The following is a 27,053-nucleotide window of genomic DNA, read 5'->3' as shown; positions in this document are numbered from 1 at the left end:
TGTGTGTCATCTAGGAGGTGGACTAAAATCATCAACTCATTTCACACAAACCACTAACCAGCCTTTCAATGATCACATTTGGTCTAGGCCAACATGATGAAAGTTAACTAGTGATGGAGAAAGGCTTCATTACCCATTACCAAGTCTCATAAGCATCTGCTCCCCCAACTTTGGAAATTCCTGATTTGAGAAGTCTGTTCTTGAAGACAAATAGATTATTACAGTTATGTGAATTTTCTTCCATGTCTTTATATTCACATACATTTCTCATACAGAATTTTCTGTATTTACCTTGTAAAGGGTTTCTCTTTTGGAATATAAGTGCATTGCAACTTCTGTTACATCAGGATGTTTCAAAATCTCAAGGTGTTTCATCTTCCAGAGGACAGCAGAAAGCTGCAATAGACATATAAGATCTGAACGTTTTGTTATTCAAAAGATAGCTGTTGGTATCTCACAAAGAAAGAAGCTGTTTCAAATTACGATGCCTGGGTAAAATGCTGCAGGATTTGTTTAAGCAAAATTCCCACTGACTTCAGCAGAAGTTTTCCCACAGTAAGGAATGCAAGACTTGGCTCTAAGTGTAATTTATATTTAAATCTAGTCTCATGTTTTATATATAATAAGCATTTTGAAAAGAAAAGCGATACGTTTCTCTAGTTTTCAACTACATAATCCACAAATGCATCCAGGGGGATAAGCGTTTTAATACATGTGTGTCTCATAACATATTTTTAGTGGAAATACATATTATTGTTTATACACTATGGTCAAAATCCTCACGTCTGATCCACAGTTGGAAGCTCTGTAGCGCAAGATAAATTTTTGCTAGAACACAAATGATAGCTGTTTAAAAAATTAAAATAAATTTTAAATCAACACAGGTAAGATTTACCACTGTATTGCCTTTTGATTAAAATTTACTTCATGCAATCCGGTCTCATCACATTTGAGAATGGGTTGCTTAAATTGTGATACACAGAGAAGGTTCAGATCTTGTGCCCAGGAGGTGTGAATTTCTTCCCCATATATATCCAACAATTCTAACATTCTCTCATATTTTGGGAAAACAAAATTTGTTTCCTCCACCTGCAGAATCTAGAGAGACAGTAGAGATTTCATTTCAATGTCATTTCTAGGTACACAGTATGGCTATAACTTTAAAAGGCACATGAAGTGTTTTAAGCCCCATTGTACAATGTTTTACAGCAATACTTACAGATGATTGATGTGCCTAAAATGTGCTCTGTGCTTCAGCAGCCTCTCTTGTAACACTCCTGAGACCATTTCAAATTGCCTGCAGTCACTGGCATGGTTTCAGGAAGAGCATCACAGCCATTTCTTAACTCAAACAAACAGAAGCAGTTATGGTGAGGGGCTGCCAGTTTTACCATCACAGAACCAGTGCTCAAGTCCTAGAAAAATTAGTGATGGAATGTAACGATTTCAACAAGAAGAATATTTTGAGTTAGTGTGGGTGGATGTAGGATTTTTTTAAAAGGGCTAATCATTGGTTTGCCCTGCCATTACCAGAAGTACCAGAACACTGTTCTGGCTCCCAAAGGAAGTGCTGGAAGTGCTCTGGAGCGTTTTGGCATAACTCAAGTGCTGCATGGAACCTGCAAATAGAGCACCACATCTGCACCTGCTGAATTCTGTGTAAAACCCCCCATTGACTTCAGTGGGAACAAGCTTGGGCCCAAAATACAAGAGGACAAAGTTTCCATTGGCTTAAAAGCCAGGGTTTGGCCCTTAATGCTTCTCAACTTGTGCTCCACAGAAGCGCTTCAGTTGGCTCATGGAGCTGCTTTTTTGTCACAGTGGGGAAGCGGCGAGGCTCTCTGCTAGCTGTAGGCCAGTACAAGGCTCTTCTTGGGCTTGCAGAAGCTATTTTGGCCAGCCCAAGAAAAAAGGCAACATCTCTGAACCCTGGTTATCTGCTTTAGGTCTTTATTGGGATGTTTCCTTGACATGAATTCAGCTCTGAACACATTTATAGATGACATCAAAGTGGAAGGGGTAGCAAACACAAATGGGGATGTAACTGAACTGCAGAGTGGTCTGGGGAGAAGAGAACTCTACTTAGCACTGCCTGGCCACCAAGAGGGACTGGGACCTCTGTTGTAAGAAACAACTTCATTTTGAAAAAAACTCTCTCTCTCTGAGGATTTCTGCTGTAACTGCAAAGAGCGCAGTCCCTTACCAACACTCCAGTCTAAAGAATTGGTTTCCAGTTTGTGAAGGAAGTTTCTAAGACTGCACATCAAACTATAGAGCATGTAACTTTTTTTTTTTAAAGTAGTAAGTATCATTAATGACATATACCTCTGTAAAACACCAACCAGGATAAAAATATAAGCCTCATCTCCAAGAAAAGAAATTCCACAAACACATACACACAGAGCTTATACAATAACAATTGAGAGCATAGAAGAGCACCCACTTTTTCTCTTTGATTGCCAAAGATTTGTTTGCAGCAGGTAATTGCCTCTTCAAATATTGAAAGAACAGCAGCAAAGTTTGGCCAAAGGCAGGAATTGGTGACAGACCTTTCTAGAAGAGTACCAAAAATCTGCAAAACCTAGATGGACTTCATTAAGGAACATAAACAAGAACCACCACCTCCATTGCAATCTCCCTTGGGGAAAGGAGGTCACACATTAAGATTGTGTTAAACAAATGAAAAACAATTTCTTAATTTTTTTGCTGAATACTGTGCGCGCGCATGCATGTGTGTACAGGCGCAGTTAGCTTTGAAAAGTATTTTTGATATTTAACTTTGAAAGGCAAACTGGGGATTATTTTTATATATTTTGTGGGGCATTCTGTTTTCATAACTGAATTCATTGCCTTTTTGCACTCATGATTAATGTGTTTCATAAATGGTTGTAGATACTATGATCCAGAGTTTTTCAAAAGAGAGTTTAACTGTGGAATGGAATTAAATATGGTCAGATATTGTAAACCCAATATATTAAAACAAAAATAATGGAAAACATATTTACCTTTACTAAAAGTGTACATAACTAGGAGTAACGGGAACAAATTGAGCAAAAAAAAAAAAAAAATTATAGCTGATTATCAATGGGGGCTCTCCTAGTGGCACTGGTGAAAGTCCCATCACTTGAATCATTTAAAACTAGACTGGACAAAATACTCAGACACACATCAGAGAGCAATTCTACATGAAAGGGAGAAATGGGAAAGACAGACTACAGCAGTAAAATTTTGCCCATCTCTAATTTGCATGGACTACATTATTGTGGTGGAGATTCCAGATCTACTCTCTACAGACTGGAATAGAAGATCCCTTGCAGTCCTGTGTTCCTATGGTCAAGTGTCTCTACAGCCAGTTGTGGGATAGTGGAGCAAAACAGTGTGCAGCAGCATCTTTTGCTGGCCCTGTGACTATCCAAGTGGATATGAGATCAGGAATTAAAGCTGCTTCAGGCTGCATTAACATTAACTGGACCTCCCACCGACTGCTATTCCATAAACATGGGGGCAGCAGGCAGTAGCAGCATGGCTCCAAAAGAAATTGTGCTAGTAGAGGAAGAGTCGGGCCAGCAGGGCAGATGTATTAAGGCACAGGGCAGCTATACATCATGCCTTTCCCCGAGATCCACACAAATCATGAGAAATCTTGATGGGTTTAGAGAGCAGAACTACCTTTCTTCCTCAAGACAGTTTGCAAACCTCAGCCCATAAATAGGACAAGTTACACAAAATGTTGCCGGGGTATTCAGAGTGCTTCTTGATCATTGTGTTTGTTTTTCCTCTGTACCGGCCCTATGACAATACAATATATTTATAAATGTACACAGGTAAAAAAATATCCCTTAATATGAAGGAACAAGTAGAGTTCTTTTCTGGGATATTGTGGGGCACAGCACTCCAGCTAAATGCAGTCTTACAAAGATAAATTGCAGATGGCTTGTGGACAAACTCAACAAATGCAACCAAAAAGTTTATGGGGTGATTTTTATGACATTTCCACACTAACATGTTTGTTTTAGCTGAATATGTATTACCAGCAGCTGCTTCAGCTTCTGGCTGTTCATGGTTAAATATCCCATAAACGCTAACTCGGGCTCTTCTACTCTTGACTCTCTATCTTCCTGCTGATAGTCCAAATTACAGTATTTTATTATATTGCATCTTCACTGTGTATTTTATTTATCTCTGTTGTGCCTACTAGTTTTTGGCATCTATTCAAAACCTTTACCTGTGTCCCCTGCTGTTTGTCCTTCTCGCAAACCGTTCTGTGTCTTTTGCAGTTTTTTTTTGCCTCATAGTCTTAGCAATCATTAGTATTCATTAGTTGGGAGAGGTAGCCCATTATGTAACAATTATTTTGCCATCGCTAAGTGATGGCGAATTATTTCCTATTTTCTTGATAAATGGTCTCTCTGGCCCCTAGGACAACTGCCAGTGATAAACACAGTAATAAATCACCAACTTTTAGCTATGTATGAAGTACTTCTTGTGGAGTTTCTCATTATGGTGTAAGGCCAGACAAACATGGTGGTTAAATTATTCCATAAAATGTGAGACACAAGGTGTGAGAGATAACATTTTATTGAACCAGCTTCTGTTGGTGAAAGATACAAGCTTTCGAGTGCCACAGAACTTGTTTGCCTGGCTAAAACAAAGTTAATGCGTATGTTGCCAAAAAGTAATCTAATAGGTCTGCATAATTGAACTAGTCTGTGGTTCAGCAACTCTCCATTTACCATGTTACATCTTTGTTACTTGCTTCTGAAGTCTCTTCAGAGTCCTAGAATAGTAAACTCATTGGGTCGGAATAGAACTCTGGTAGCTCCTCTAAGTCTAGACACTGGCATTCCGGCAGCACTGGTTTCACTATTCCTAATCTAAACTAAATAGTGAACATCTAAACTACCTTTGAACGTTCTCTATGATAGCACTTCCACTTCTTCATTCTGCAATGTATTACATCAACGATAAAAAGTTAGGCAATGTTTTCTCTCATCTTTTCTCTCCTCTGTTGCAGTTTAAGAATGTAGGTGTAAAATGTAGGTGTAAATGTAGGTGTAAAATGGCATAATTCCATTCCTTCAATGGAGTTGCACATGTGTACACTGGCAGTGAATTTGTAACTTTATTCTCCTCTTTATAACAAAGATTTGTCCTCTTTCTAATATTTCTTTACATGTTTGTGGACAGTTATCAGTCATCTTTTCTTTCCATTTAATTTCTTACTGCACTTCAGTTTCTGGAATTTCCAGATGTGTAGCCTTTTGAGGAGATGGTATTATCTTGTCTAATACTTTATGCCTTAGCTGCCTTTGTGTCACTGAGTAGGGAGGAGCTAGGCTGAGACTGTCAAAGGATCTTGAGAGTTACGCACCCAACACCCATTTAAATGAATGGGATTTAGGCACATCATCCCCTTTGACTCTTTTGAAAATCCCAGTCCCCGTTTTTAAATGTGCTAGAAGTTAACTGAATATAACCATCACTATGCTTTGATTCTGTAAAAAATGTCATCACAGAAGCCCCTGTGTTCCAATATTGTATTTACTTTATAGACCTGGTAAGATTAAAAAAAAGCCTCATTGTTAGTTAAAATGCAGTACTTTAATGAGTCAAATTCTTGATTCTTTGGTGAAAAATTGTGAAACTACAGAAGAAATGCTGATTAGTTCTCCAGCATCATCTTTTTTGTGCACATATATTACATAGTTTTCCATATTCTTTATCCTGGTATAGTCTAAGCATGCTGTACTTGTCTTCTTCCTCTGCTACTGTACAATATCCATGAACAGGTCGTTTTCTCACATCTCTTTTCCTACTGTCATCCTATTCATCTTTCCTCTGCCTCTTCTCCAGTGTATAAGGCATGTCTGCATATGCCCTTTTGTCCTACCTTCTTGATTTTATGATACATTTTTTTCTATGTTTGTTGTATTTGCTTGGATGTATTCTTATAGAGTTGATGGTAAAACTCTCCTGTCTCAGCAGGAAGCTGCTCCTCACAGCAATTACACCTGCTGTCTTCCTTTTCATTTTCCTTCGGCTTCTGATGAAATTGTATTTTCCAAAACCCTATGAATTCTCTCTCACAATCTTACATAACAATGTATTCAACCATCTCTTTTCCATCCATCTTTTCTTTTCCATCAGCCTTTTCATTTTGGTAGACATTTTGCTCATATCTTGTCTGCTACTATATATTTGTTATTTTCCACTACGTGGATTGTCATTTTCCTCTAAATTTTCAGAGTTTGCATGAGATCAAGGCACATCGACTTTAATAACTCCCACTGACTTTAATGGGAGTTGTGTGGCTAAATCCCAGGCAACTCTAAAAATTTAGCAGCTCATGGCTATTATTTATCTTTTGTTCCTTCTTTCTACCAGAGTTTAGAATCTCTTCAAGGCTAAATTCTCTCTTTAATGATCTCACACCATTATGGCTTCCAATATCTAGAAGGCTGAAGAAGATATTTTCATGTAAGCTAGGGCATTTGGGCCCTGTGTTTCCTGTCTCATGACTAATCAAGAAAAATTAGTAATTTCCCGCCCTTGATTTTATCTTTACATCCAGTGGTGCCTTCTGACGCCGAGCACATATCTTGACCAACGTATGACTTTGCTATAAAAATATGTAAATCTAGATCATTACAATATTTGTACATATCCATTTCAATTCTCTAAACTCTCTAACAGAAATCAGTAAAGAAGCTAAGACTATCATCTTACTCTGTCTTTAATTCATTCAAGAGAAAATTCCCATTTTTACTGCAAAGTGCCATACATTATCTCCGTAATTTTCCACCCATGTTTCTATATCTTAATGCTGTTCAATTTTTTCCCCAATCAGAACTACAATCAATTGGTGCACTTAGTCAGCTAAGCAATCTGCTTTCTCCTAGTAGTGGTTTTAAGCTACATATTAGCCTAGGTTGCACCCACAGGTAGTGTCTCCAAACCTAGTGATTTTTAGTACCTGTCATTCATTCTACACAGCTACCCTTTTACTACGGATTTGTGAGAGCCACTAGAACTGAAAGCAATGGCATTTAGCTAATTTCCACATTTGTCTTTCAGGTCAAGCCAGGTGGTTACTGAATATTCCCAATGTGAAATTCCATATTCAATGCAGGTCAAACACTTAGGTCCACAGAGGGCTTAAATTCTCAATTTCCCAGAGCCCCCCTGCACTCCCCTCCCCCAACAAGCTATAAAAACTCCAGGGGGGGGGGGTAAAAATATTTACCAGAGTTGTACTCTGGATAGCTCCAGCTGAATTTAAGCCCTTGGGCCTCATTTTGGGCAAAACTATGACTAGCCCTTATGCAGTTTCACAGGGAAAATAGGAAACAGTAAGGATTTAGCAGTAAAATTGCAGCCCTGTTGTTTCATACCCGGATGCGATTGAGTAGGGAGGAGCAAAGATTATGCAGAGCCATAGTTTCATGTTCTATATACTGGCCTGGAAAGCTGCATGGCCATGGAAGAGAGTCTGGTGCTCTCCATGAGCCAGGGGGTGGAGCACACAGGCACTCAAGAAGGAATTGTGCTTCTTGAGGCCAATGCCTCTGTGTGCTCCCCCTGGGGTGTGGTGCCAATGAACCATTCCTTATATGGTCTGGGTGCAAACAACATTAGCTAGCCTTCTATTTGCACCCACTCCTTACTCAAACAGGATCTAATGGAAATCAATGTCCCTTGAAGTAAATAGGAGCGAGTTTCATGCACAATGCACTTCCCTTGACCGACATGTATATCAACGCTATCTTGCATTAAATGCTACTATACAGCTGTGATGTGGAAAGTTTTTTAAACTGCTAGTATAAGTTCTGGTTTTCTTTTAGGGGATGCTTCGTTCATTTGTCTGTTTCTATTTTTCAGATTCTTTTCCTGCTTTGCAATTTTTCTTGTCTCACAGGACATGAGAATGTTCTACCATCTTAAGTGCCGAGAGCTTTTATGCATAACAAATAGCTTATAGACTGGAAAATTGAGTGTCCTCTGAAATCATTGATTTCCCCAATTTTATATTAAATTATGTGAATGCTAAAACGGAAAGTGAACCAAGTGCAAAGAAGAAATTTCAGCATCATATGTACAAAGAGGGAAAAAACCTTAACATTTCCAAAGCTGTAGGCATAGAAATTAGATTGGCAGACGGCACATTTACTATCATTTGTCACCCTAACTCACACAGAGTAGTATTTTCTCTCTCAGACCTGCAAACTGCTCCATGCAGGTGATGCCTTCACTGGCAGTCTATGCCCGTGGAGCAGTTTTCTGGAATCGGGCCTTTCTCCTCAAGTAGTCCCACTGACGTATATTATGCTAGATCAAAGTACAATTAAAAGACAAACTAATCATGTCACACATACTTCAAATATTTGAAATGTTTCTCAGTCTAGTCATTTCAACATTGAGAAAGAAAATAGATTAATATTTTACCTTAAAAAACAGATTGAAATGAAAGATTTAATATTGTTCCTGAGGATGATCAAAGTCAGTCTTCCGCTGAGTCTCTCTCACAGTCGGAGAGCAATTCCCGCATTACGATATATCGGATGTTCTATCTCAGAATTCGATTACAAATGTCAATACTTTCTATTCAGAGCAACAGCTACAAAATAGTTTTTTAATTTCAGCTCAAACTTGAAAGTATAACCAAATTACTGCATGCTCTGTTGTTGTCTACACCAGTGACAAATATGGGAGGCAATTTTGCAACTCTTACTCACACAACACTTCCTCATGCAAATCATCCCATTGAAATAAACAGGACTGTTTGTGTGAATAATTATTACTTATGCAAATAAAGACTGCAAGATAGGCTCAATAAATTCACTAAAATGACTGATACCATCCATTTACTATACATCTTTGAAGCTCCTCTGTAGTTCTAGGTGCTTTTATGCAAACAAAATATAAAAAATCATACATGAATCTAAAGAATATTCAATGCAAAATGTGCTGTAGGCTGCCATAATATTATTAGAGACACAAGGTTTATGAGGTAATATCAGACCTAAAGAAGAACCCTGTATAAACTCAATAGTGTAAGCTGTCTCTCTTACCAACAGAAGTTGGTCCAATAAAAGATATTACCTCACCCACCTTGTGTCTCTAATATCCTGGGATCAACATAGCTACACCCACCACTCCATATAATACTGTTAGCTAAGCTAATAAAATCAGCAGCTACCCTCACGTACATCCTGCCTCTCTCACTACACTACCTTCCCAAAGGGTCCCCCCCAAGATGAGTTTCGAGCATGTCCCATAGGTTAATTTATCAAAGTCCTGTCTGTTTAGCTGCTTGACTTCATAGTTCTGACTTAACACATGGGTTTGATCAGTCTATAGGAAAAAGATTAGGTGTGGGTCCTGGACATCTTTCACATTTATCACATCACAGGACTACAATGATGGATTCTGGCAATAGAGATTTAGACTTTCCCTTTGTCAGCGGTGGCCAGTAACAGGTGGTTCATGGGGCAAAGGATGAGAGAGTAAGGACTTTGCACTTACTTGCAAATTAGGCTGCCCTGGCATCGCTGTCACCAAAGGGGAGGAGGAGATGTGAATCTCTCTGACTCCAAAGCACGTTGACAGGGTTCAATGATGTTTTCTGGATTGTAGCCTAACCAGGTTTCAAGTTTGGAAGACCCCAGAGTAAGTGGGCTTGCATGAGCCCATGTTAAGGTGGATTGGTTATGCCTTAAGAATTTGAGAGGCTCTGGATGTAAGCCTCTACTGAGGAGGGGCAGGGATGGTTTGGGGCAGCATCCCCTATCCTCCTCCCCTGCTGCTGTCAGGACAACCTGACTTCCAGGAGTTATCCCGTTTGAGTCACTGATAAATAAGTTGTAGCTGCTAGCCCAAAATTCCAGATGTCTGTCTGTGTTCTCATTGGTCCCCGGCCATTTGCCAATCCAACAACCTTAAATGGGATTTGAAGTCTAAGATGCAAATCCACTCCAAGTCTAGCAAAAAGGCTGGCATATAAGATCTGTCTAACCATGAATTTCAAGTGCAGTTTTAGAAGGAAATGTCATCCTGGCCCTAATTAAGTTACAAAAAGAAAACCTAAATTAAAAACAAAAATTTAAACAAAATAATTCTGGAAAAATTAAAACACCAGGTCATTGTTAACATAAGGATAAGACATTGGGACTTCGGTGGGAGATGTTATATCTATTAATCAAATTAGTAAAGATCTTTGTACATATAGTTATATGGCCCGGTCTTACAATTATCACTCAGGCAAATATGCTGCACTATGAATAGTCCCATAAAAGGCAATGAGACAGAGATGACCATTTGCTGGATCAGGCTGATCATTTGCTACTATAGTTTTCTCTCCCAAGGCCCTGACCAGTGCTGGCATCACACCAGTACTGATGCAACAACTAGTCTCATTAAAGCCAAGAGAACTACCTGCATGAGTAAGGAGTACTCAGGTGAGAAAAGATTAGCAAAATCAGGCCCCAGTTTCTTTTTTACAAACGACTTAGTGGGGAAAAAAACAAAACACGACTACGGGCCAAAACTTGCTCGTCCAAGGTGCTGATCACCCGCAGCTGTCATAGACCTCAATGGATGTAGAGGATCCTCAGTGCCTCCCAGAACTGGGCTCTATAACCAGCACTGCTTAGTTGTGACCAATATATCGTAGGAGAGGATCCTCAGTGCCTCCCAGAACTGGGCTCTATAACCAGCACTGCTTAGTTGTGACCAATATATCGTAGGAGAGGGTGTTAATTGAAAACTTTATTGATTGGTCCAATAGGAGCAGCACTGTCCTGGGGTATTCTTATGCTTACTACGGACTCATCATAAACTGTGTTATCTGCCCAAAAAGGGATGCAAAGGGGTTCATAAAGACACCCTTACTCTCTTACATGGGTTTGGGACAGGAGAGCAGCCAACAAGGGGCCAGGACTCCCTCCCACACACAAATGGGCAGGGCCAGCTAGCTGAGCTGGTGCAGAAAGGGCAGAAATCTGCACTAGGCATGGAGCTGGCACTGCTTACTAGCACATGGGGGGGGGGGGGGAGAGAGGGGAAGCAGGGACTAAAGTGCAACTCTGTCACAATTCAGTCCTGGTCTGCTTCTCAGGCAGCCACCCCTGACTCATAGGACTATACTGTGGAGCTACCATATGAAGTACTTTCAATACTGCAAATACTGAGGTAAAAGGTATTGAATGATCTAAGGTGTTAAAACAATTGGCAAGTTTTTAAGGGTGAACTCTGTACTGCATGCTATCACCCTGAGATGGATAAATTACCTTTTAGACATTTTGTTTAAAAAAGCAAGTCTTATCTAAATTGAAAATGTGTCTTCTGTGCAGGATTAATAACTACTTTTCACCAAAAATTGCATAAGTGTATCATGTAAATTAAGGACTCCCTAAGCACACATTAGTAGGAAAGACCAGAACAATCTATCATTTCAATGATCCCTGAACGACAGTGCCTGTAAGTAAGTTTTGATACAACAGATTGTGACAGCTTCATAGGAGTTGTTACAGGCTACATACATAAAAATCTGCAAAATAAAGTAAACTAAAGTGCACTGGCATCTGTGGTGTCACTAATTGTTTACTAGAGTATGTTCAAACTGGTCTTGGTACAAGAGAGAGAAATTCATCTTTCTAAACTGATTTTGGATTATTTTACAGAGTATACAAGCATAAAGGGGCACTAGTATTGTTACAGTAATCTAGGGATGCCTAAACCACAGTCTGAGTGCTAACTGCGTCCCACAGAATCCTAAAAACCTCCCCATGGAAATGAAGAGAACTGGGGGCTGGAAATCAGCTGCAGGTTTTTGTTGCTGGTGAAAAACTAATTTCCTTTCATCGTTCAGTAAATACCTAAGTACAAACAAATAATATGCTCCTGTGCATAAATGTGATAAAAGCAATATGCAAATACATATGAAAATTCAGCGTGCCTCTTGGAGTGCTGGCAATTTGCCTATGTGGCACTCAATACTGAAAAATTTGGACTCTTTTACAATAGAGGGTTATGGTTAAGGGCTCTTGCTTTGAGGTATAAACTGCTTTCACAAGATCTGTTGGGGGAGGGGAGAAAGCAGACATGCTGATATTACATTGGGTACAATGAAGAAGTATTACGCTTTTTCCGCACTTCTGGAACTTGCACCTGCATGCCATTATTATTACTATTTGTATTCTTGTAGTGCCATCAAGATGAATGCCACACCTAGTCAATTTTAGTGTCCACGGGGGTTGCCAACTAGTACAACGCTAGAGAAAGTTGAAAAATGCCCAGAAATCTATACTGGTCTCCTCTCAAAGAGAGGATCCTGCTTTTAGCAAATAGTTTGCCATTTTACTTTCCCTCTAAATAAGACTCCCCAAATTTAGTTACTTCAGTGGTGAAGAGGGGAAGGTTGTAAGATGTGACCCTCTTTTCATCTCTCTAATTAAGAGATATGAAATACTGCCATCTAGGAGATCAAATTATTTGGCTTTGTATTTATCTGCCAGCCCACACCCTTGAATTTGTCAGAATAGACATAATAAACTATCTAAAAGTGCTCATGTACAGCGGTTTATTCATTCACATCAATATTCCTTGTATTACTGACAGCGTCTATTGCCAATGGCAAATTGTATTGAACCTTTTACAATTTTGCACAGGTGTATAAAAAAGCAGCAGAAAATTTTACACATGCAAAGAGAAAAGTATTTCAACTCCCTCGGGCCAGGCTGATTTTCTATTACAACAGATTGCAAACTGAGAAAATCTAAATCCTGGCATCAAGAGGTTAAAGAAAAACTGAATGCACAGAGATTATCCATAGGCAACTAACAGCAGCAGCAATTCTCTCTTATATAGGGCCTTTCCTTACAGGATCCCAAGTGCTCTATAAAAACTAGTGAATAACCCTGATCTGACTCCCATTGAAGTCAATGCAAGTTTTGCCAATATAAGTTTATTGAGAGTTAGAGGGGCCCTCTTAATTCTCAACACCCTTGTGAGGTAAAGAAGTGATGTTAATCCTAAATGCATTATTAGTCCTAAGAAATGAAAGAGTGTTTGCTATAGAGAAGGCCATGGCCCAGTGTTCTGAGCACAGGCTGGAGGCTACAAACTCCTGAGTTTTAATCCCACCTGTAGCAATGACTGACTTGTTCTGTTGGTCTTGGACAAATCAGAACATCTGTTTCAGATTTTCTGAAATCTTAATTAATCTTAATCTTTCTTAATGATTTTACCTACCTCAAAGAACCTTAATTAATGTTTGCAAAGCAAGTTGAGAGTGAAAAGGGGTATATAAATTAGTTAAGTATTATTATAATTAAAAATGGTAGATTACTACAATGCCATCTTGAAGTACTGTATGTGTGCATTTATCATACTGTTGTAACCCAGTGGGTTGTATTTATTTTCTTGCATGACCCTCAAAGCTTGCATAATATTTTTTATTCATACGTTGATTTCTTCACTGATTTCTCAATCTCTATTTTTTCTAACTTGAGAAAGTCAATGGGTGAGGTAAAGAACGCTTTTAAACAAAGGATTTGAATCAATGGTTCTCTATTTCTATACACTAGCTGATTTTACCAAAACAAGATTAATAGATTTTAAAGCCAGAAGGGACTACTAAATCATCTAACCTTCTGTATAACTCAGGTCATAGAATTTCACCCATTTCCCACCAAAGTGCCCAATTCTGCTACCACTGAGTTGACTTATAGCTTACCATACAAGTTCCAGTATTTACAGTAAATACTGGGAGTCAGGCCAGGATTTTCACATTTATTATTTATGAATAATTTGCTCAGTTTCATAACTGAAGCTAAAGTTTTATCTTGGAATCAAAGGGTGAAATCTTCACCTCATTGAAGTTAATGGCAGAACCCCTACTAACCTCAGTGAAACCGGGATTTCACCCAAAAGGTTCCATAACAACTCTCCACCGACCCTTCAATATGATCCATGGACTTATGTACATGCAGTTAAGTGCCATAAGTACTGCTATATATGCACCAAATGCTAAATTCTTACATATCAATAATAGCTATCATGTCAAATGTGTGTTACAACTACAGTAGAACCTCAGAGTTATGAACACTTTGGGAATAGAGGTTGTTCGTGACTCGGAAATGTTCATAACTCTAAACAAAATATTCCAGTTCTTTCAAAAGTTTACAACTGAACATTGACTTAATACAGCTTTAAAACTTTCCTATGCAGAAGAAAAATGCTGCTTTTAACCATCTTAATTTAAATGAAATAAACAGTTTCCTTACCTTGTCAAATTTGTTGGGTTTTTTTTTTAAACTTTGCCTTCATGTTTTAGTAGTTTACGTTTAACACAGTACTTCACCATATTGTCTCTCTTTGTGGGTGTGTCTCTGCTGCTGCCTGCTTGCATAATTCCAATTCCAGATGAGGTGTGTGGTCGACTGGTCAGTTTGTAACTCCGGTGTTCTATTGTAGTCGGGAAATTATTTTTCACTCCTTGTTTTAAAAAAAATTTCACTGAACCTGAAAAATTATTTGTTATCATCAAAATTCTTCTTCCAAGTTTTTCAGTTTACAGTGAAGAGCAATTTGTTTCTGTTTTTAGCAACCAAAAATTTGACTTAACTATCCAAAATTTTGCAATTTTCAGTTGCCCCTATCCACCCAAAAAATAAAAAAAAAGGGACAAAACCCCAAAAAATTAATTGTAAAACAGGCAGTCCAGCCTTTTCTCCAGAATAGCCATCTTCCACTGAAGCAACTTTTACTAGTTCTTGTCACAGCATACAAACATTTTTCTGGGTTTTTTCTCCATGTCTTATAAGCAATGCCTTTTTTATGATTTGCATGTTATGGACTGTATAACAGTACAAGTGTCAGTGTTCAGTCGGTCAGATGTTAATGTAGAAGCAAAGTCAGTTATAGAAATATTATATGCAAATGGACTTGAAGGTATTGTATACTAAATATCTTTCACTGGCTGAGCAAAGTGAGGCCCTACACTCAATTGCATTTCTCTGTTTGTATGTAATGCAATAACTTGAATGATGCAGCCAAACAATTCCAAAATTTCAGAAAATGTTATAGGAAGCAACGTGCAGAACCCTATTGATTTTGGTGAAAACTGGAAGGGCAAAATACCGATTGGTGGGGGGGGATGCCCAGACAGCCATTCACATTTGGTTAGTAGACCCAGCAGCTTCAACAACTGCTGTAATTGCCTATAGACCAAAGAACTAGTTGATGACAGCCATTATACCTTCCAGCATAACACACGCACACCGCCACATCAACTCTGCCCATGGTCCCAAGACAGTTCAAAGATGCTGCCACCCTGAACAACTTACCTCCCGGACAAAAAAGAAATAAGGCTAGTCTACATGGTACGTGAGCACTGTTGATTCACCCACTGGCTTGCCGCATACTAGCTCAACAGGTGGACATGGCCTCTCTGAGCAATGACAGGGGGAGGAAAGTGGGGAGCATGGAGGAAAGGAGGCACACAGAGCCCCTGGCTGGGGGAGAAAATGGGGGACCCTAGTATGAGGGGGACGTGTCAAACACCAGGACTAGGTCAGTCAGACCTACTTGGAATCAGATGCTAGGAACAGCGCCAAAGATCAAAGCCAGAGTTAGGATCTGAGGAGGGGAGTAGGTCAGAAACAAGGCTAGATCAGGGCCAGAGCAAGGTAAGCACAGGAGAGATCGCAGCTGCAGGCATGTGCGTTGAGCAGCCAGAGATCAGTTGTTGCTGTCAGGCGTAAGAGCAGGCTTACTGACTTTCTTGGCCAATCAGCTGGAATGGTCTATCAGGTAGCCCTGCTGTGGCTCAGCTGTGCTCATAGGCCACCCAGAGACTGGGCAGGCATAGCTGCAAGTCCTCATTCCTGACAGGGAGGATGAATGGAGGGCACACAGAATGCCTGGCATAGGGAGGAAGAATGGGGGACAATGGAGGAGGGCACACAGAGCCCCTGCCATGTGGTACAGAAGGAAATGGGGAAAGGGGGTGTCACACAAAGCCCCTGCCATGGTGGGAGAGGGCGGTTGCAGGTAGTACCGCAATAGAGGAGGATGGGAAGGAGCAGAAGGCAGCCTGAGGGGAATGGAAAAATGCAAGGAGGTTGCAGGGAAGGTGGGGTGTTTGGGGGGGAAGGGAATGGTATGTGCAATGAGCTTGGTTGATAGAAGCACAAAGCTTGTGAACTTCTGGTTTATCTGGTTTCATTCAAGATAAACTAAGGAGATAGTACTCCGAAAGACTGGTTTCAGACTGGGATTTGGGATGTAGCTTTGAGGTGTACTGGAGCCAGGGTTCAGGTTTCATTCATTCAGAGTTCATTCAGGGGTGCCAAGATCTGGTGGAAGTCCCACAAAATCAGATAGTCTAAGGAAGAGTACTGCCACCTCCAAACCAGAAAACTAGTCCCCCCCATCCAGTCTTGGATCTGACATGGAATCACGGACTAACGATGGACTCAGATCAAAGAATTTTAATCCAACATCCCCACCAAAATTAGAAATCCTGTGATCAGAGGTTCAAGGTTTGGCTCATCTCTCGGTTTTCTATGTACATTTGCATGCAGCTGCTCTTATTTCCCAAAGACATCTTTTCAATAGATAATTTAATTTGAAATTCTTTAAATCATTTTAAATGCATATAAAACACTCATTTATAATCCTGAACCATTCAACTACTTGTTCATTTCCAGCACGCAGGCTCCAATCCAAAGCACTTAAGCGTGTGCTTAACTGTAAGCAGGTGAGTAGTCCCACAGAAGTCAATAGTTTTACAGTCTACACTGACTTGGGACTACTCACCTGCTTACAGATAAGCACATGATTAAGTGCTTTGCTGAAATGATGTCTAGTCTTTAAACCCTTAAGAGCACCTTTGAAACCAACATGACATGAACTGAAGCTAATCTTAAAAATCGATTGCTAGAAGCCAGTCTCATTGCAGCACAAATTTGATTATCCATGTTTCAATTATCTTAAAATAGCCCATTATCAGAAACAGTTTACATCTCTTCAGCTTCAGTTAATTACAGTGAAAACTCTCCCAATTTCTAAAAATCTTGGTTATCACAATTCAGGTGACTGTGGCTGTACGGAGCTGCTCATTCACTGCCATTTTACTTTTTTTAAAATAAGATTTTATAAATTAGTCTTTAGAATTAAGACATTACCTCAGTGCGCAACAACTCTTCGAGGATTTTGTCATAGGAATAAACAGCTGAAAGGGAAGTTCCATAGCTTTATACCTTCTCCATTTTTTTGATCCTGAGCAGTTTTCTCCTGATAAAGAAAATCTTCACGGCTTCTGAAGCTATGTATTGTTTGCTGTGATTTTTCTATTCCTTCTTCTAGATCCCTTTTGAAAATCTTCCCAGGCTTTCATGTTTCTTGCTCCTGTTTCCAACAAAAAACATTTAATTATTTCTAAAGCCATATTTTGAAATCTTACTTTTAACAACGTATTTAACAGATAGAACATCAGTTAATTAGATGGCTGTCTAGTATGTTTGTGATTATATTATAGCATAACTAAACAAAAATATGTTGCTTCATGCTTCAGAGCTTGAAGCACAACTAAGATCATTAATATTGTGTCCGAGAAGTACATGCAATATATTAAAAACAAAAAACAACTAAACCACCATGACTGGAAGTGTGTCCAAGTTTTAACGGCTGTGAGGTAATAACGTGTAGTGGTTTGTTCGAGGCTCCACCTCCCCCATTGACTCGCTGTGTGAGATTGGGGAAATCACTTAATTTCCCTGTGCCTCAATTTACTCCACTGTGAGATTGCTATAATGTTTTAGCCTAACTAATTATTGTCTGTAAAGCACACAGAGACATTCACTTAAAAAGGTGATTGTAACAGTGCAGCTGCTCCCCCACTTCTGGCCAAAGGATGTTCTACAGCAGTGGTTTTCAACCTGGGAGTCCGCAGACCATGTCTAAGATTTCCAAAGCGGTCTGCACCTCCATTTGAAAATTTGTAGGGGTTTGCAAATGAAAAGAAGTTGAAAACTACTGCCCTACAGCACCCGACCTCTGTTTTCCCCCCCTCTTCAGGGCCTTCTGAGAGCTCACCGATCACAAGTGGTTCAGACAGTCCTCACAAGGGGTCCCGTTTAGGGCTGGTTCACACTTACCGCGCAATTCGGCGGCAGTCATCGGGAGTTACGCAAACTACGCAGAGTACGATTTTGCCGCCGTCAGTCTGAATATAGCCTTATTTAGTCCACTGGGTACACACTGGCCCTCCAGGGCCCAATCCTAGTTCACTCTCCCCCACTTAGTAATCCAAAACACCACAAAGTCTTTGAAAATCAAAACACAAATTCTCACAATCTTTATCCAAGTGTCAGCTGGGCTCAGCCCCTCCTTCCTGAGAGTCTACCTGTCTGCTTCCCAGTAACTTCTGCCTGGAGTTTGTCCTTCTCCACAGGCTTTTCCAGTGCAGCCTTTGTAGTCTTTCTCCATGGTTGGACAGGGTCTCCCCCAGGCCTCCCTGCCCGAAGAACTTTCTCCCTGCAGGAACCTCCTTCCTTCCTGCATTATCCACAGACAGCTACAATCTTCTTTGCTTTCCTCCTTCATTGCAGCTGCCTGCTCTTTTTACCCTGGATCACCTGATTGATCCCAGGTGTGGCTCATCCTGTAATCAGGGATGGCTTAGCCCCAGATTCTCCAGCCCACAGGCTAGCCAGCCCGTTACAGGGATCAATGCAAAGCATTATTATATCAGAAGCATTTTAACAAAGAGCTTTATATAGCCATTTGTCACCATAACAAAATTTTATTTTGATTGATATAGGAAATATTACAATCACATCACTGTATATTTCTTCTTTATGCTACAGTAATCATTTACATCAGTGTAATTCATTACAGATCAGGAATACATTTGTATTAAAATGACAGCCATTGACATTAACAATTAGGATTTCTGTATTTCAATTGTAAAATGAAAACCAGCTTTGAGGGTTTGGCTTAAAACTAATCGATGCCAGACAAAGAAGGGTTAAAATCTGAATCTCTGTCCTTCTCCTGCTCCATTGTGCCAAGGTACATCAGGAATCACTAACAGCAGGTAAATTTACATGCCATATGTGCTGCATTTCCGGCACATACAGTGAGTTAAAAACAGAGTTTCAGACTTACAGCGAGTCTGATTTCCCTACCTTTTGTCAGTTTAAGCCTGCCCCCTCCTGTTGTTTACACATTTAAATTTGTGGTTTAAAATGTTATTTTACCAATGACAGTTAAAGAACAAAAAAGGCAAGGGAAGGGAGGGGGGAAGTATCATATGGAAGAATATTATGGCCCTGTTCTATCCTTTTGAGGGTCTGCTTGCATAAGTGAAATTTGTACTGATGTCTTGAGCAGCACAAGGGTAGCATGACTGACTTGCTGTGCTGCCTTTGCTTTTCAGAGGCACGTGGAGGCGGGTCTAGCTGTGCGAGGCATTTCCCTCGAAGAACTCTTTGGAACCCAAACCAAGCATAAGCACAGCTGATTTTAAAAAGAAAATCCTGATCCTACACTTACCCAAGGGTTGAACTTTATGCACGGTGAGCAGTCCCGTTGGTTTCAATGGGGACTCACATGCTTAAAGTATGTGCGTGTGTGTTTGCACAATCAGGCCCAAAGTGCTGGCCTACACTCAGGTATTACAGGGGATGAGTGAGCTCCTAATGGAGATCCCTGCCTCAGAAGCACGCACACAGCTGACTAGGTAGCATAAAATTCTACTGAGGAGGAGGGACTTGGAATGAAGGAGGACGGGGATGCTGGACACCCTGTGTACTGCAGAGTGGTGCTCCAAGGAGCTTCAACCATTGCAATGAAGGGGTGTTTTGGGAGTGGGAATGAACAATGGGACCAGGCTGAATTCCCCATCAGATGGATGGATTCAGGAGGACTACTATCCCGAGGCTGTAATAATAGTTGTTGAGTAGTATGTCCACTATGCAAACCTGGGGGACAGATTTAGTTCCACACACTGCTCCCCACTGCTCAAGCACACTGACTGAGGCAGTGCACAGGGACCAGGGCCAGAGCCTTTAGCAATAAAAATCCATATAAAAATCATCAGCACAGAGACTTCTTCCCCATGTGGATTTCTTTTTCCAAAAATAAATAGGAATCTTTTTGAGGCCTCAGATAACAAAGCCTCAGTACAGATAAGGTCTCCAAGCACTACCATAGCAATAAAACAGAAAGTAGATCATGTTATGGATTAATCACTTGTCAGATGTCATTACATTTAAGACCCCGGAAAAGCATCTAACACGGGTAAATGTCTGCATTTGTTACACGTCCATAATTAACTAGGTCAATATTTTCCTTCCAAAAAAATTCTCGACTCCCTTTTCCAAAAATAAAAAATAAAAAAACCCCAAAACCTTATTTGGTTGAAACCCATTTCAGCTAAATTTCACCTGTCAGCAATTTTTTGCAATCATGTGATTTGCAAACCTATGAAGAATAAGGATCAGGACTGAAGTTCTGGCCTGTTAGGCACTGTATAACAGCACTACTGACTACCGCGTAAAACAGTACATTAAAAAAAATCACTATTCCACTCCCTCGCAACCATTTGTCAGGACACAGACTTCAGAGATCTGTGTTTTAGATCACATTCATGAAAACAAGATAAAACAGATTCTCTTATAAATACAGGGCCCGATTCGCCTCTCAGAGATCAATGGCAAATCTCCCATTCAGTTCAGCAGCCTGGAGATGAATTGATCCTATTTTGTTTCATACATAATATGTACTGTATTAGACTTGGTATCCGGGAACCAGGTCAGGCAACATGCATCTGTTTCACAGTAAAAAAAACAAAATATTACCCTGCAACAAAGCTGCTCCACAGCCTGGGGACACACACTGACAGTGTGCACATAAGGAGTAAAAACAGACTCTCCTCCTCATTTTCATACTTGTTACTTCTGCCAATTTCCTTTTGTGGAATTTGCATGAGAATATATTCATGTTCATATAAACAACATTCTTCCACCCCCCAATAGCTTTTCAGAGTAACAAATATCATCTGGTAGTCAGCACTGGTTGTAACACAATCCCCCGTACCGTAAAGTGTTGAATGTCTATTTAGTTAAGAAAACACAGGAAATCAATATCATGATGCCATCAAATAGAAACCAGACAGTATTCCATCAGAGTGGCATTACACTGAATGCCAATCATTTAAAAATAATCTTGCGGATATTGTATCATCAACACAGTTCCATTAGAAAATGAGTAAACTTCAGAAAACGTTAAAATACTTTTTAAACTGCACATATTCACCACTACCAGCAGATTTGTCTTCTAATGGAAACTTACACTAACGATGGAAATATGCCTTTCTGCAATTCAAGTGCAAGAACAGAAAATGAACACTACATCCCATGTCATCAGGGAGTCCTTTTATTCATCAAGGCACAGAGACTCAGTAGCAAAGTATTTAGCTTGTGAGTTTTATTGATTCTATCTGCATTTTGGGTAAAATTCACCTCTGTGCAAAAGGGCCAGTCCAAGGCATTGGCACCACCTATGTAATATTTAAGGACCTGATTTCCATTTACACTAAAGACCACTTGCCATAAAACAGGTGAAAGTTCCATTTGCAGACAGTCAGGCACCTTTTCACTGCCAGAGCAGGGGCAAGGTGCCTGAAAGTGTGTGCACATGTAACTCCCACCCACTTTAACGCATCTTTGCACTGCCAGTGCACTGGCAAGTGGCCTTAATGTAAAAAAAAGTCAGGCCTTCTGTCCTCAAAACAGGGCTTACACGAGACTTAAATGGTACAAAGACCTTGTGACTGGCCCAGGGCATAGCGGTGAATTTCACTTCATACGTGCAATCACACAGAACTGACTCAACTCCCAAAGTTCTGTCCCAGCATACAGTGAACTCATCATAAAACCTGGGACTGATTCTCTGGGGACAATCTCAGTCTCATCCCTTTGCTAGTCATTTCAAAGCCCTGGGTAGGAATTTGTAATTGCCTCTGGCAAGGCAGCAGGATCCAATGACATGGCCCCACGATGGGAATCCAAAGAGCTGGACTCTAGTCATGTCACTAGCTCTGGCTGCTCACTGGGTGACCTTGATCAAGTCACTCAAACTCTCTCTGCCCTAGTTTTGCCATCAGTACAATAATAATGCTTGCCTGCCTGCCTAATATTTACCCATCTTTGTAAATTCAATGGATAAAATGCTCTACTAATACATCAAGCAGCCTAGAATACTACTACTCTCTTACAGACCCACGAAATCCTAACATTGACTCTAGACTATCTATGTAGTTTTGAACATTAACATAGCACGCTCTTCTTACAGGAAGCTGTGTGTGTCTGATGTGTCTATGTTATATAGTTGCTCACTGTAAAATGCACTATTTAATTACTGGCATGGAAGCAATTTCAGCATAAGAGGAAGGAATGTAAATAAGACATCTTTTGAGAAATTCATATTTTTATAAAAATATAATGGATTTACTTCATGTTTAAGTGTCTCTTTACATAGACTTTAATGGTGCAACCCATTCTCTTAGATGTATGCGCTATCTTTCCTCTCCATGCATTTCCCATTGATATCTGACTGAGGGTGCTTTATACAATTTAAATAAGGGCATCTTGCTAACTAGTCAAGATATTGGCTAAAATTTTCAAAAGCTAGTGATTTTGGGTGCCCAACTTGAAACACCTGTACAGGGCCCCAGTTTCTATCCATTTCTCAGTGTCAAACACCTTTAATGTGTTTCAAGTTGGGCTCCCAAAATTACTCTTCATTTTTTAAAATCATGGCCATTAATCTTTGTATTTAATTAACACTTCTACCATGCTGTATATAATCTAGAACTTGAATTTTCTTTAATCAGCCAACCAGATTTCAAAACATCTGTTTTTTCTTACAGTACAGATACCATAATAAAGTTACTGAGATCATAAACAAAGTAATAAGTAACATACTGACAGAAAATACAAACTTTTTTAACAATGAATGTCAGCTTTTCAATGAGATAAAGCACAATTTAGAATTGCTGATGAACTGAGAGAGATTAGATATTGTGTGTGCGCAACTTGGGATCCATAAACTTCAAATTTATGTGGGCGCGTCAGTATTTAAATCCTCTATCAAAGAAACATATGATTTGTTAGCAGAAATATAAAGTGTATTTTCCTTACCTTGTCAATTAGAAGATTGTAGCAAGACAACCGTTCTGTCAGGAAAGTAGTAGTGTTTGGAATGGGTCCAGACCAGACAGATGGTATGGAAAAGGGGATCAGGAAGACTTGCAGTGTCTGGACGGTTTGATTCTTCAAAAAAGGCAATGTAATCTTTTAAAGGATCAAGATACAAGTCAATATCCTGAGCCCCTGAAACTGCTAAAAGATGTAGAAAGGAATAACAGAGATGAAAACATTTTTTCTAAATTGATTCAGACAACTGTGTTATTGAGAAATGTATTGATGCTAAATTTTATTAACCTACCGACTCTTAATATGTCATCTAAATTTCTTTGTATGCTTGCATGTATAAAAACCAATGCCTCATACCTTCAACTTTTAAGATAAATGTTTTGAAGCTGAGATAACAGCTGCTTCTTGATCTTTTTTAGGATCAGTATCTTATGGACCTTTGGATTTTGTAACTATGGGAAAAAGCTTAAAAGATATTTAGCAGAGCAAAGTGATAGATACAAGGATATACTCTGTATGTCACCTTGCTGTGTATCATACAGTCCTGCACACTGTAGCTGAGATACAGAATAAAGATAAACAGATACATAAATAACACTCTTTTTCTCATTGGTCTATGCAGTGTAATGGGGTATAGAGAACCAAATAACGTGTGGCAGGTAGAGCTGCAGCAGGTGTCTGCTGATAGAGCTAGAGCAAGCTGAGAGTAGGTAGGTGCTACTGAAACCAATTATCTTGTGCAGAGCAATGGAGACTGTTAAGGCAAAACATTTCAGAGACCTACTTTACGAAGGCTTGCTCCTGCAAACACACACAAGCAAAGTCATGCCTGTGCATAAATGTTTGTGGGATTGGGTCCTAACTTAGCTCAGATATCACCTTGGAACAGGCAACCTAATTTCCACTGTGCAATCAATCATTTTAGCTTGGGGGTTACATCAGACAATTATCTTCATCTGTGCTTTGAGGATAAAAAATAAAAAGATCAGAGAAACATACTGTATGAAACACAAACTTTGTAGTCCAGATTGTTCAGTTGCCCAATGTTGTAGAACTGGTGAGTTGGCCACACATGGCGAACAAAATTAAGCAGCTTCATGGTACTAACCTTATAATCCTGGACAATAAAGTTACTGCAGCTAGGCGCTAACAGTACTTTTATTTCAGTTTTAATCAAAAACATCACTCTCATCAAGTTTGTAATTTGGCACATTTCCCATTCAAAATCAAGCCAATTAATCCATGTAATTGTTTATTATTTTACTGTCATGAATGTTTCAAAGCAAACTGCAAGTTCACTATCCAGGTTTGACTTTTGAAGTGATATTTTACCTGGTCATACATATCAAGTAGGTTTTCTTTTTGGATTTGCCAAAACTCTTTCTGTAGAAGGTCCAGGGGTTTCTCCCTGCAAAATCATTTGTGCTGAATCTGGTCTTAAAACATCTGATGAGTCCACTGGAATACCATGGTGTCAATAGAATATAGTGGTATTGTTTCAGTGAAAAGTGTCCTGGAACAAATACACAAATGAATGATTTTGATCATTCATAATGGAAACAAATAACAAACATTATATTCTATTAAATATTTGTATAAACAGAGTTTGGATTTCATTCCTCCAATTACATTCTCATAAAACTGAGAAATTTGTTTGTATTAACAGTATATCATGAATTCTCACTCTAATAGACATATAACCAATCTAAAATATTTCACATATTAAATAAGCCAAGTTACAAAAACAACAGCTCACCCCCAAAAAGGAACATTTAACTCATGCAGCAAACTTTGAATCCATATTTTAAAGAACAAAACTCCTGTTCAATGTTTCTGTGTTTGGACCCAGGGCTTCGGTTCTGGCCTATTTCTGACAGAGATGTAAATACATATAAACAGTAGCTGTTCCAGGAAGGGTGGATTGATTTAAATCAGCAAGCAGGAAACCTTGATTTAAATAATCATGATTTGCATTTGTAGTTTTAAGTTATTTTCCTGAAGAAGGATTGAGTCTCATTAGTTGGTAACTATTAAAACATGTTGATTTGCAGCTAAACATAGCATTTACACTCATGGCTTGTCTACATGAACAAATAGTTCACGGCAAGCTGAGAGGTGAATCCCAGCACTAGCCTCCAGTGGACTAACTACCCAGGTGAACCCTACTGACATGCATTAACAGTCATTAATGTGTTTTGATCTAGTCCTTTAAACCAAAGTGCATTAACATACTGTTAATGCGTGTCAGGGTCCACATCAGTAGTTCGTCTGCAGCAGGCTAGTGCAAGGTACACTTGCTGCAGATTAAAAATTTGTGTACACCAGCCCTAAATGTAGTGCTTTGTTTTGCTGAACAGGATGACATTCTGTACCTATACACTTACTCAAGCAATTATATAGCTTAATTTACATTTATTCAGATTCTTACTGTTTACATTTTTGTTAAAAAATTGTGAATGATGCATTTCTTATTTAATAAATGATGAACTTTTTACTTGTGATTTTTTTCCTTAAGCTCTATTTATGTGGAAATTCAAATTAAATTAAAATGCACAAAATAATTTTATTTAATAAAAATGCTACCTTAAAATATTGAGTACATAAGAGAAAAGTTTATCTAAATGTATTTTGCATTTAAAACTAACTGATGAATTAAACAAAGGAAATATTATCTGTACTTAGTAAATTGAACTGATTAGTTCCGGTCACTATGCTCTTCAAAATTTTAGGACTAGTAGATCTCACCCTTTCACACACAGTTTTTATTCATAGATTGGAAGAGGAGAACAAGCTTTGCTGCTTTTTTAACTCCCAGTTGGTTTCTTATCTTTGAATGAACTAGACATTGACCCAGCTAGATAAGTAAACAGAATGGAAAAAATATTCTCTCTGCACAGCATCTACAGAAGAGGCTACTGCTATCAAATGCTGGTTGAGCTCTTTAACAAAGAGGTCTGCTTCCAGGTGCTTAACCAGTGGCTTCCACCAGTTTAGTGATTTGACTGTCTTTAGAACTTGGCAGCAGACTTGTACAACTTAATATTATTTTGTATTTAAATTATTTTAATAGGTAAGTTTATGCCTTAACATAGGTTTTCCATTTCAAATTTAATTTTTTAAATAGGTTTATTTTTTAAAATAAACCTGAACTTAAATTAAGTTAAAAAATGCAACTTAATATAACTCACTTTTTTTTTTTAATTGCATCAATTTCTTTCCACCCTGATTCCAGGGTAGTCCTTCAGTGATGAAGAGAAAGAAAGACCATCCCACCCTTGCTTGCCTTCCTGAGACTGTTTCCTCTTCCCCAGCAAAACAAAGCCCCTGCTTCACTTACTTTCTTTAGGATACAGTGAGAACTAAAGTCTTCAAATGGGCTTGAAGCCCTACAGTCCTTTTCCTCTTTGGAGCAAGGAGAAGGGAAACCCTTAAACAAGCCAGTAAACCAAAGCAGTCTTAAAAGAAATAGAGGGGCCTCATCCAGAACCCACAGTCAATAGGAAAGAGTCCTAGGCCCCCAATTTTAAAGGAAAACAAACAAGCTGCAGTTAGTAGAGTCATCCCACTGAGAAACACAGTTTTCCAGTCCCACCACTTAGTTACTTAGCCATTCCCAGACACCTGCTGTTAGTTTGCACTCTCTCGCCAGGCTGACTTCCTATAAGGCTAACCCCCTGCACCTGTTTCGGCTGACTGGTTAACCCTTACTTCCCCATATAGAACTCAGACCCGGAGCTTCCTAAAGCCACTCACACTCCCACCTGCACCATCCAAGATGCATACAGGCAATGTATCCCTATTATACAGCCACATGAAAAAGAGGTGAACCAT

The 27,053-nt window shown here is 39.3% G+C and overlaps 1 long non-coding RNA gene across 1 annotated transcript; it reads right to left on the bottom strand.

Moving 5' to 3' along the window:
* Positions 1 to 16,494: 16,494 nt before the first annotated feature.
* Positions 16,495 to 26,800, bottom strand: LOC137153640 (uncharacterized). Its single transcript, XR_010919860.1, has 4 exons — positions 26,560 to 26,800; positions 24,555 to 24,735; positions 23,208 to 23,360; positions 16,495 to 17,409 (listed from the first exon to the last, which is right to left on the bottom strand). It is a non-coding gene; the product is annotated as an uncharacterized lncRNA (long non-coding RNA).
* Between the last annotated feature and the right edge of the window lie 253 nt (positions 26,801 to 27,053).

The sequence above is a fragment of the Emydura macquarii genome, unplaced genomic scaffold (assembly GCF_026122565.2).
Source record: "Emydura macquarii macquarii isolate MOO-44397 ecotype Brisbane River unplaced genomic scaffold, CSIRO-AGI_Emac_v2 contig_1253, whole genome shotgun sequence".
NCBI lineage: Eukaryota > Metazoa > Chordata > Testudines > Chelidae > Emydura > Emydura macquarii.
This window is presented reverse-complemented; position numbering and strand designations above follow the sequence as displayed.